The following is a 12,831-nucleotide window of genomic DNA, read 5'->3' as shown; positions in this document are numbered from 1 at the left end:
ATGACATGATCTCTGTGTGTTAATAGTTTTGGATAAGAACAAAAAGGCGCCCATAACCTCCAAATACCACGTCCCTTATGTTGGACGTGGTCAGGCTATAACCTACGAAACAATGATGTAGGAAGGACGAGAGCCACACCAAAAGGATACAGGAGGGCTGTTGCATCTGCATTAACAGACAGAACCAGATCATTTTTTTTTTTTTTTTTTAACCTGTTTTTTTTTGCCTTTTTACTGGTTTTATATTTTCTACAGTGAGATGATAGGTCATTTTTGCCAAGTTGTATTTTGATTGAAGACTCTTGTCAGTTTCTGCTAATGACGCTAGCTGGTACACCTGTTTGGATATATTCTAACTACTCATCGAAGTACCTCTCGTATGTTATGTAAATTGAAGCTGCCATCCAAAGAATGTGATGAAGAGTAGAACTTTATACCACATCAAGTTGTTAGACAGGGTACGTATTTATTGCAGATAAGTAAAATTCAAGATAGGTATGACAATTGGTATTCCATACCTGAATTTCATTACAAGTGGACCCGTTTCTTGTCTTTTTCATGACGTTATAAAGTTGCTATACAAGCAAACAATATTCTGTTTACTATTAGTGACTGATATATAGATGAAATTGTGTGACTTGGTTTCTGATATTCAAGGAGCTTTGAAGAATTATGGAGATAACCATATTTTTCTTCTCAATAACAAATTTTGATCAAAAAAACTCATGACTTGATGACGTTGATCAGTTAAGCTTCATATGCTTTGTGAGCTTGAGTTATTAAAGGTAGTAATCAAATTAATTAACAATTTGTCAAAGAGGGCATGCAGCATCTTTATTATTTACACCTCTATCTAATTTGGAAAATTGATTACAGTCAGCACATAGACGTAGTGTTTTCCAACTATATAGTAGAACACATTGGGCAAGTAACATAACTGAAGATATCGTGTTGTTTTTTTTTGATATTATTCCAGTTGTCAAAGTTAGGAGATCCACATGGATGGTGGTGAGTGCATGTGGAAAAACATCACTTAGCTATTTCATAATAAATTTAAGTACAGCTGTTTAAATCCCATCATATTGGAGAAGGCCAATAAAGTGAGAATCTAGCGCTAGCTCTCATCTAGATGTCCTTGCTGTCTATAGGTATTAGAGATAAAAGAGTCCATTGCATCCTGTTTGAAATGGGATAGGACGTTCAAAGAAAGAATATAAAATTATATAATCTTTTTATCTATTAATAATACCCTTAAACTTAAAAACAATGTTATCACTTATTAATAATCTTGTATTAGTACAGTTTTTCTTGGCTTGGGAATTAATTGATGCTCAAAGGATCACTCTTTTAGTAAGAACCCAAGCTCTGATCATGACTCAGACATAATATTAATCACTTTATAGAGTCACAATGTTAGGGCTAACCTGCATACTACAACTCTATTGTTTGCACTTTAGATAAACTTTATTAACAGAGCAAGCATTGACATTCAAGATTGGAAGTACTTTACATCAACAGTGCAGGTACACACGAATAATTAATAAAAAAATTATGACCTATAATTATAGTAAAACAGATCCCAATCTCTTATCAAAGACAGAATATTCTCTTTAGATGTTGACAATTATCAATCAAGGATTATTGAACTTTTATGAGAAGCAGGTTTCCAAACAGTAGTGCTAGTGATTGATACTGTCACACAACTTCATTGAGCTTATGTGATCAACTGCGCATATATAATCTGTAATTATTTGGTAGCAAATTTAATGATCTGATAAGTGGCCTATATAATAACAGATATAATGTCTTCATATATATTATGATATAATATTAATTATTGACGACAATAAGTGGCTTTCTTAGATTTCAGAACCAGTTACATATATCCAGTACCCTCTTATTTTCTTATCAAGATAGGAGATGAGTTATAGCTATTGCTCAGAATCTAGTACTAGGTTACGTAATCTGCATGCCATAGGCCTAATTCACCCCCTCACTCATCATCAATACAATTATACGGATTCGTCACGAATTTTTTCTTTTATGAAAGACATGGTGCGTGAAAATGGCATCTGGATCGTTGGACGAGTTTTGTTATACTGAGTCGTATGTTTGGGTATGATTCTCAATTATACACTATATTGTTTATTGTGATGACTTGTTTGTAGTCTTTCATTTGTGTTGGCTATTTGATTATCTTTTGTTAAAGTGGTATTTATTATCTTCTAGAGGATTCAATGCAGTCACTACTACCTCTAGGTCGAGAGAACTCAAATAGAACTAACTGGCATGACAATGGGGGTCTCTCCTTGTGTTTCAGGATAATTGCCTCCTTTATCTATTTGTGTGTCATTCTGGTTCTTTTGTGTCTGTTGTATTTTTAGTGATAAAAAACAGACTTCTTTGCCATTTAGCTGGCTCCGTAATTAAGATGTAAAATGTTCTGTTCCATATTGGGCATGGCAGGTAATATGACAATACTCTTATGTAATGATTGTGCTTTGGGTCTTACACTCAGCACTGTAACTATGGCACTAAGAATGTACCAGTGTTTAATTATGTAGATTTGTAGTCACATGATCGAGATATGTTATATATCTAGCTTGGACCTCAAGGTATATAAAAAAACATAGACAGGTAGCAGGAATTCCACAAACCAGTTGATAACATAGAAAACCCACACCGCTAGACATTAATAAGGCATCCCTATTCATTAGAGCAATTATAGGGATGTCCCAATATTAGTCTGATTATGTATTTAATGTGTGAGTCTAGCACTACCGAGTATTGAGTGTTACAAAGAAAAGATCTGGATGTTTGGGTAAGTTTATAGTAGTAGGATTAATGTTTTGATTCTTTAGGTTTTTTCTTAGAAGTTACCTCATATATCTATATATATATATATATCTATATATAAATGTAATATAATATGTGAGGTGTTGTATATAAGAGGTAAAATATTCGTGATTACTAGTTTACAGGGGATAGCATATCAAGTTCACCGTCTTTTTGCCCTGTTGAGAAGAACCCACATGAGAAACTTTAATTAAATTAGAAAACAAAAAAAAGGGGGGGGGGGGGGAAAAAAGCCATGACAGATATTGCAATCAAATATTTTGAACTTAAGTGCATGTGGCAATGTCTGATGATTAAAATACTTTAAACTTATAAGAATAAACTCATATATATCATTAATTGTAATAGATGTTCCTATACACATCGAGTCACCAACTAATCTCACCGTGTTTCAAACAGCCAAATGGCCTTTTGCTTCATATAAACCAAGATATTATCCAAGCAAGCAAACCAGTTAGATAAAACGTCCCATATCCTGCTGCCCATACTAACCAGATTCTGGATAGTGGAATCTGATTGATCAACTTAAAGTTAATTGTGACCTTTGATGGAATCCTGTCTCCAAAGGGTGGTCTAGCTCAATAAAGGGAGTGAATAGATATCAAACGTTACTAATCATAGTATTTAAAACTAGTATGTTATTTTGACTATTATGATCAAAATAGTATATTATGTTATTTTAACATCTTGTTTATTATCATTGGAATTATAGCAGCTACATAAGAGTAGACAATTACACAATGCTGGCAAATTTTTCCCCCTATGCTGTTCTTTGTAGTTCACAAACAAGGCCACCATTAATTACTATTTATTAAGTTCTTAAAATGTTGAATCCTTGTACTTTTTTTTGAGTTTTTGATGAAATTTCTTTTTTATTATTATAGATAGTAGTGTGGGTGTTTTATTAACACTTGTTTGTGAGATAATCTCCTCTATGGTTGAGGTAATAGAAGGGAAAAACTGTACCAAATGACTGCTTTGTTTAACCTATCATCCTTGCTCTACTATGGTAATTATAATGTTTTATAATATACTGTATTATTGTATACTAGATATTAGCAGCCATTTTAGTTGGATTCATTGGAAGAGGGGTGTTCGAGAATCTGGTGTTATTACTTACTGTGGATCAGTTTGGTTATATATGGGGTAATAGAAAGATGAGAGCATTAATACTAATCGTCTGAAGATGATTAAGTGAATTCTGTTTTTGTTAAATATTTTCTTTTCCCACTTTAGAATTGGCATTGAAGAAAAATGTCATTTCTCCACTTTGGTTTGTATTTTTATAGTCTTTTTGTTTTGGTATTGTTCAATGATTCATCTTTTATACCAGAAACGTATAACAGCTTCAACTACAGTTTACTTCAGAGCGGAAAGATGAGTGTAAGTATGAATAGTCATTAATTCACTTTAAATATTATTTAGTTATCATAACAGTAACACTTGTCCTTTTTCTTTTAGTCAAGGCCTCACTTGAAGCCTGTGGGTATTTGTGTGATATGAATGCAGATATTGTAAATTCATTGGAACTCGGCGAGGTCTCCTCAATATGCCAATTGGAAATAACTATATGTCAAAATCATGTTTATGTGTAGTGGTAGAACGGAAATGGGGGGGGACGTTTATGAGGACTAACTTAAAGTTAAAATTCAAAACACTTTCGGAAGAAATATTATAATACACATTGGGAATATTCGGAAATATATTGACACTCATCTATTAATAAACAAGTTGAAAACCCAACATCATTGGTGTTCTTTTACATATTCAATGATCTGTTAACCTTGTTTGTATGTTAGTTAATGGATTTAATTATTACACATTTTGATCAAAAGGAATAACCATTTGTTAGGGTGCTAACTAATTTGGTGCTGGTAAAATACCAATTTTAATCCTAAAATATTTAGGAAACGAATATTGTATTAGTCATTTCTATCTTGACTTCAGGGGTTTTCTTTTGTGTATTTTTGTTTAGAGAGGCTCATGTCTGAAGAGACAGCACCTTTCTTTCTCGAATTACTTGGTGGTGGTGAACAGGTAAATTAATGTAAATATTAATAATATCTCTCTAATATCTTAATGTGTAGTTTGATATGGGAGAGGATTTCGTAAAGCATTGACTTATGATGACCTTTGTGACCTCAATTATGAGACAAGTCACGAATAGTTGCTCCCAAAACTCCAGAAAGAATGGGAAAAGGAAGTAAAAAGAGTGGGGTAAGTAGATAATTTTTATTATATAATAATTATCTTGTTCTTCTCTCGTATAAAGATTTTGTTCATCAGTATGCTATGATGTGAAGTAAAGAGAAGTCATAGAAGACATCCACTTTGATTGCATTGGCCAAAGCTTATGGATTCACTTTCTTTGTAGCTGGATTTTTAAAAGTTATACAAGATCTACTGACATTTGCCAATCCTCTCATTTTAGGGTAAATCTTCTAGTTTTTGATAACACCCTATTGTCTTATTTCTTTTAGGCTCATGATACGATATGTTCAAGATCCTCAGAGCCAGCATGGAAGGGCTACTTCTATGCTATTCTCATGTTTGTTGTTGCTGTAGCTCGGTCTCTCTTTTACACCAATATTTTCATCGTTGTTTTCTAGTTGGTTTGAGGATGCGTACTGGAGTCATATCTGCTGTCTATACAAAGGTAAATACAGTGTTTGTAGAAAGGGTATTTTTAACATAACCTCTCTCTCTCTCTCAATTGCTCACAGGCTCTGTCATTAAGCAACAAGGCTCGTCGTACCAGTACTGTTGGTGAATTGTTAATCTTATGTCAGTGATTTCTCAGCGGTTTATGGACCTTATGCCATACTTACATATAATTTGGTCTGGACCACTTCAAATTTTTGGCCACTCATTTTTCTATATAAAACAATGGGCCCATCTATTTTTGCTGGTTTTGGAGTCACAGTACTTCTTATTCCTGTCAATGCTATTGTTGCTACATTCATTAAACGATTACAAATGAAACTGATGACTAAAAAAGATATAAGAATCAAACTAGTTAATGAAGTACTCAATGGCATTAAAGTATTACTATATTAATAATACTTTGAATTATTATATTTTATTCTTTTAGGTTATTAAGTTGTATGCTTGGGAAAATCCCTTCAAACAACTGCTTATGAATGCAAGGAAAGAAGAAGTTCACATTTTGAGGTCATCTTTTTATCTTACTGCAGGCACTACATTTACTTGGTTTTGTGCTCCATTTATGGTAAGTAACTCTGTTTTGTATTGTACAATTGTACACACACATTCTCTTCTCTCTCTCTCTCTCTCTCTCTCTCTCTCTCTCTCTCTCTCTCTCTCTCTCTCTCTCTCTCTCTCTCTCTCTCTCTCCTCTCTCTCCTCTCTCTCCTCTCTCTCTCTCTCTCAAGGTGGCATTAGCTACATTTGCTACATATGCTGTTGTTCATCGTAACAGTGATAATCCTGATGACAGACTAACTGCTACCAAAGCTTTTGTCTCTCTTTCTCTTTTTAACACATTCTTCGTTTTCCCTTTTCTATGCTACCAATCATTATTTCAAGTATTGTACAGGTATATAAAGTGATCATTACTTGTCATTATTGAGTACTATAGGCCAATGTGTCTGTGAACCGTCTTAGAAAATCTTACAAGGGGAAGAGCTTGATCCAGACGGTACTGATCGTAATAATGAACCTGTTGTAGGTACATTAACAGTAGTTAAGGAGTGCTGTTTATATCATTGATAATGTTCCTTGTGTTAGGTGGTGAAGGAGCTGTAGATATAAAAGAAGGATCTTTTTACATGGGACACTCCTGAAAAACCTATTCTTTCAAAGTAAACACTATATATACATTACCATACTAACTTCATTGTTATAATTGCCATTTAGTATTAATCTGACTGTTAAACCTGGAGAATTAGTAGCTGTAGTTGGGCAGGTTGGTGCAGGCAAGTCATCTTTAATATCAGCTCTGTTAGGAGAAATGGAGAAACTCAGTGGCCATGTAACATTGAGGGTAAGTCAGTACTGTGTAGAGATCCTAGATTATATTGTATATTAGGGTCGTGTTGCATATATACCTCAACAAGCCTGGATTCAAAATGCTACCATCAAAGACAATATTTTGTTTTGGAAAGTTATCTAACAATATCTTGTACAACCAAACTATTGATTCTTGTGCTCTGGAACCTGATCTTGAGATTTTACCGGGAGGAGATATGACTGAGATAGGAGAGAAAGTTAGTAATCTGTCTATCTCTACATTTGTCATTATTTTATTTAGGGTATCAATCTTAGTGGAGGTCAGAAACAGCGTGTCAGTCTTGCCAGAGCTGTCTATCAAGAGGCTGACATTTATCTCCTTGATGATCCTTTATCTGCAGTAGACTCTCATGTTGGTAAACACATTTTGGACAAAGTTATTGGACCAGAAGGAATGTTGAAAGGAAAGGTTTGTTAACTGTATTGTTAATATTGTTATAGATTAAATGTGTTAGGTACGTATCTTAGTGACTCATGGTGTGGGATTTCTATCACAATGTGACAAGATCATAGTAATGATGATGGACATGTTACTGAGGCTGGTTCCTATACTGAATTGATTGATCAAAATGGAGCCTTTGCAGAATTCTTAAGAAATTATGGTACAAGTGAAGGGAATGAGGATGATGTAGGTAAGTGATCACACACACACACACACACATTGATGTTATCAACTTTTAGAAATAGCAATAGTCAAAAGATGATAAAAGTGGGGGTTCATCCATTATTAAAAGGAGAGCTAGTACAAAATCTCTAGGAGAAAAGAGTGGTAAGTAAGAAACTAAACATCTATGTTATCTGAGCTCATTCTCTAAAGATATGAAACAACTTATTAAAGAAGAAAAAGTACAAACAGGAAGAGTTAGTATAATTTGTTTGGAGATTTAATTATATTGTATAATTCATTATAGGTCAAGTTATCAGTATTTATTACTTATGCTAAAGCCTGTACTTTCATCATGAACTGCTTTGGTTGGTATCTTTTATTTAATGAATAGTTCAGCATCTGTCGGACAAAATGTATGTTGTTCTCACTGGAGTAATCAAGAGAGTGATCCTAACATTGAACCTAACCTGTTAGCTAGCCTATCCAGATAATAGTACATATATTATTCTCTGTTCCTTATATAGCGGTGTTAATCTTGGTGTCTATGCTGTCTTAGGTGTTGTTCAAGCTGTAATGGTGTTAGGTTCTTCGTATTCTATGGCATTTGGTTCAATAATTGGATCTAAAAGACTACATGATGGCATGTTACATAACATACTACGTTCTCCAATGTCCTTTTTGATACAACACCTCTTGGGCGAATCTTGAACCGCTTCTCAAAGGCAAGTTATTTAGAATTACAAGTTCATCTAAATTCTATTTTACAGGATATTTATACAATTGATGAACTTATACCAAGATCAATGAGACTTTTTTGACAACATTTTTCAATATTTTTGCTGCATTAATTGTTATTTCTATAGTTTCTCCGTGGTTTCTAATAGCCATTTTACCACTTGTTGTGTTTTATGGCTTTGGTACAGGTATATACTAAACTAGATACTGTACAGGTCATCATTGTTTTATGTTTAGAGAGTTTATGTTTGCCATTTCACAGACAGTTAAAAGATTGGAATCTGCAACTCGTTCTCCTATTTACTCTCATTTTCAAGAGAGTATTAATGGTGCCTCTAGTATTAGAGCTTATGGTAAACAAGATCAGTTTATACTTCAATCAGAGAGTCGTGTTGATTCCAATCAAATTGCATATTATCCTAGTATTTGTTCTAACAGGTACATATCTAATGTAATATTATTAACGATTAATGTTTCTTTAGATGGTTAGCTATTCGTCTTGAATTCATTGGTAACTTGATTATCCTCTTTGCTGCATTGGTTTGCTGCTCTTCACCGTAACTATTCTGGAATATTTGGACGTATTAATCCTGGTCTGGTTGGACTCTCTATTACATATGCTCTTCAAGTAAATACACATACATCTTCTTACCTATTATGTCAACATTTCTATTGTTTTGCTGCAAGTGACAGGAGCGTAGCCAGAGGGGGCTGAGGAGAATCAAGCACCCCCCTTTTCGCTATTATGCGTCGTGCGCATAATCTAATTATACGCAAAAAGCAGGCGAGATGTTTGTGGGTGTGAGCATGTGCGTGATGACAGCTGCACGACGTACATACAAGATGTCTCTGCTGAAGTACTTTTAGCAAAGCTCCTGCTGTTCAAGAGCAATGCGCTGATCCATCAAGGTATACTGTGTATATGCAATAGCTTCAAGAATCTACCATATAGTGATATGATATATAGGAGAGAGTTGATGAGAATATTATTAAATACATCAATAGCAGAAAAAAGACCATCAGTAGGCTATGAGATCTATAATGATAGCTATAATACAACATCTCAAATTTACAACCCTTTTTTGCTCTTAATCATAATGTCTGTTTTTTAATAGATTACTCAAATTCTGGGTTGCTTGGTAAGGATGACTAGTGAATTAGAAACTAATATTGTAGCTGTAGAGAGGCTAAAGAATATTCTGAGACACCAACAGAGGTGATGTCATAATAAAATGATACTATTAATAGACTATTCCTATTATGGTAGGCTGCTGATATATTCCTGACCACCGTCCACCTTCAGACTGCCAGTTGAAGGTAGAGTTCAATTTGATCATTATTCCACATGTTATCGTCCTGAACTGGACCTTGTCTTGAAGGACATTTCATGTGATATAACAGGAGGTCAAAAGGTCAGTTTGTTATTACTCAAAACTACAGTAATTCTAATATCATTCTTACACAGGTTGGTATTGTTGGTCGTACAGGAGCTGGTAAATCATCTCTGACACTAGCTCTGTTTTCGTATCATAGAACCTGCCAGTGGTGCTATATTAATTGATGGTTTAGACGTTGGTATTATGGCTAACTGACCTACGTTCTCATCTCACTATTATTCCTCAGTTAATAGATCTTAAATTTACAATGAATAACTTGAATATATATTAATATTTTTTGTAATTGCTACATATTTGATGACATAGTTAATTCTTTATAGGACCCAGTTCTGTTCTCTGAACCCTGCGTATCAATTTAGATCCCTTTGATTCTCACATGATGATGATTATTGGAGATCTTTAGAAACTGCTCATCTAGTGAGTTTGTTCAAGGATTACCAGAGGGATTAGAGTATCCTGTTGCTGAGGAGGTGAAAACCTAAGGTTATACTTGTAGTTAATACATAGATATGATATATTAGTATTCTTTAGTGTTGGTCAACGTCAGTTAGTATGTCTTGCTCGAGCTTTACTTCGTAAGACCAAGATCTTAGTTCTGGATGAGGCTACAGCTGCTGTAGATTTAGAGACTGATGACCTGATTCAGAAAACCATTCGTAAAGAATTTGCTGACTGTACTGTTCTTACTATTGCTCATCGACCTCAATAACCATTATGGATTTGACAGGTAAGTTGATAAATGTTTATATTGATTGTAAATGTGATGAATGTATGATGAAATGGCTCGTAAATGCCACAATAACTATTAAGATTCACTTTAATTATTTCTTTGTTACTAGAATAATGGTATTAGATGCTGGACGTATAGTAGAGTTTGATTCTCCTAATAAACTGCTGGGACAACATGGTGTGTTCTATGGAATGGCTAAAGATGCTCAGTTAATATAAAAACTAACCCTACCAGTTACTATTAATTTGTATATAATAGAATTATTGTGATTATATTAGATTTAGTTATTAATCTCCAACGGTCCAACCCCACGCTACTTAGACTCTAGGCATGCACACACATGCACACACACACACACCACACACCACATTCATATTGTAGCCACCCCTTCAGCCAAAATGTCTCCTGATTTATGCTATCCGCTCAAGTGTAATGAGAATACAATTTTTAGCGTGCACATAGGTAGTATTAGATACATTCTACGACCAAGAAACATTTGATATGGTAATATTACTGTATAAAGTATGTCATTGTAATAATGAGCATATATTTAATGTCCAAGAAAAAGGTAACATAAATGACTTCTATTTTCTATTCCATGCCTAGTTGTGAAGTAGTATTGAACGATGGAAAGAATAAGGAAGGGATGATTTTGAGTGGGAGGAAGAATTTGACTGTATTGGTCAAGTGTAATGACAAATACAATTTTTAAGTGTGCACATAGGTAGTGTATTAGATACATTCTACAACCAAGAAACAGTTGATATGGTGAATATTACTGTATAAAATACGTCATTGTAAATAAGAAGCATATATTTAAGTCAAGAAAAAGGGGTAACATAATGACTTCTATTTTCTATTCCATCCTAGTTCTAGTTGTGAAGTAGTATTGAACGATGGAAAGAATAAGGAAGGGATGATTTTGAGTGGGAGGAAGAATTTGACTTTTAAAGGAATATGAGCAGAAGATGATTACACTGGGCCCCTCAAACATGCCTATTACAAAAGGAGTGTATTACATACTCACCAGATAGACATAAAAAAGAAGTTGATTGTAAAAAAAGAACTATTCAAATAATCAAGTATATTAATTGTTAATCTATACAATGACCATATTGTTTCATACCTATTATCATAATTATTACTTTTACATTTTGTGTTCCATACTAGCTAATTTTAATTGAAGTCCATTTAAAACAATAATAATTTTATAATTACATTAATGACTGCTGATCAATTGAATTGGACAAAATTATGATTAACTCAAACAAGTGATAAATGGTTAAATGAATAATATAACAGTTATTACATATAAACTCTAACAACTTTGATATTTCTGACAGCAATCTATTTGGTGGTAATAAAGGTCCATGGACAAGAAATATCTTTCAAGTCACATATCTTTGTACTGTTAATCCAACTTGTTGCTGTATTCACTTCTGAAGGTTATTTAAAGAACCTACTGTTGGTATTCATCTCCTTGGTAACTACATTATATATCACAAAAGTTCATTCATAAGGTAAACTATTTCTTTCTTTCATTGGTGTATAAATATTCCTTTAATATGTGGACATTTGATTTTTGATAGTAGTTTTTTTTGGCTAACCAATGATATTAGTGACCTTGTTTTAATTCAAGGACATCTCATGTGCATATACCAGGCAAGTCCTAAAATACAGGGTATATTTCTGTATTGATAAATAAAGGTTTGGACTAGTAATAAACAATTTTGGGCAGCGTTATAATTATATATTTTTTTAATAGCAAAAAAGTGCTGCCTCTACTGCTAACCAAATTTCATTCCCTGGTGCTATATATATTGTATATATAAAAACTCAGTGTTGTTATTTTTTAGACTTTTACTGCTTCGTCACAGCATATTAGCTAATATTTTATTTTAAGGCGTAGATGACACGCCCAGGCGTCATAATGACAAAAACACCCTGGGCGAGTTGTTTAGGGGGTTGTCATGTGACCTGAGAGCGGGGGATTATGTAGGTCGGTTTATCATGTGACTAATCCTATATCATCAGTTTATCCTTCGACTATAATGTCTGCTTCTAAGTTTGTGTTCCTAATAATTTCTCTGGTCAATAAGCCGAGGCCCGTTTAGGCTATGACAAATCAAACAATCATCCTGTCCCGCTACCGAGATGCCTTTGCCTCTCCCTTCAACGTAGATTCCGAATTGGACTGCGCTCTCAAAGAGTAGCGTGGAATTTGGTCGTCACCTCCTTCCTCAAAGAGGTCAGTTCAGAGCTTTACGACCGCAGACTACAACTAAGACTTGTGATGTGGATCCCTCCCCTGCTCGCTCTTCCCACTGCACCCACCTACAATTACCTCCCCAGTTATCTCCACCGATTGGGCAATTCAAGAATGCTAATCAACATTTACTAGACGCTAACAAGGAAATGGACAACATACCGGCGTACTATCGATCAACCATACGAATCGCGTACACCATCAGTCGGTA

At 34.2% G+C, this 12,831-nt stretch overlaps 1 pseudogene; it reads left to right on the top strand.

The window, feature by feature from the left end:
* Positions 1–4,839: 4,839 nt before the first annotated feature.
* On the top strand, positions 4,840–10,572 carry LOC121392015 (annotated as a pseudogene).
* The last annotated feature ends 2,259 nt before the right edge of the window (positions 10,573–12,831 follow it).

The sequence above is a fragment of the Gigantopelta aegis genome, unplaced genomic scaffold, assembly GCF_016097555.1.
Source record: "Gigantopelta aegis isolate Gae_Host unplaced genomic scaffold, Gae_host_genome ctg3264_pilon_pilon:::debris, whole genome shotgun sequence".
Taxonomy (NCBI): domain Eukaryota; kingdom Metazoa; phylum Mollusca; class Gastropoda; order Neomphalida; family Peltospiridae; genus Gigantopelta; species Gigantopelta aegis.
Note: the sequence above shows the minus strand (reverse complement) of the source record. Positions and strands in the feature narration are given on the sequence as shown.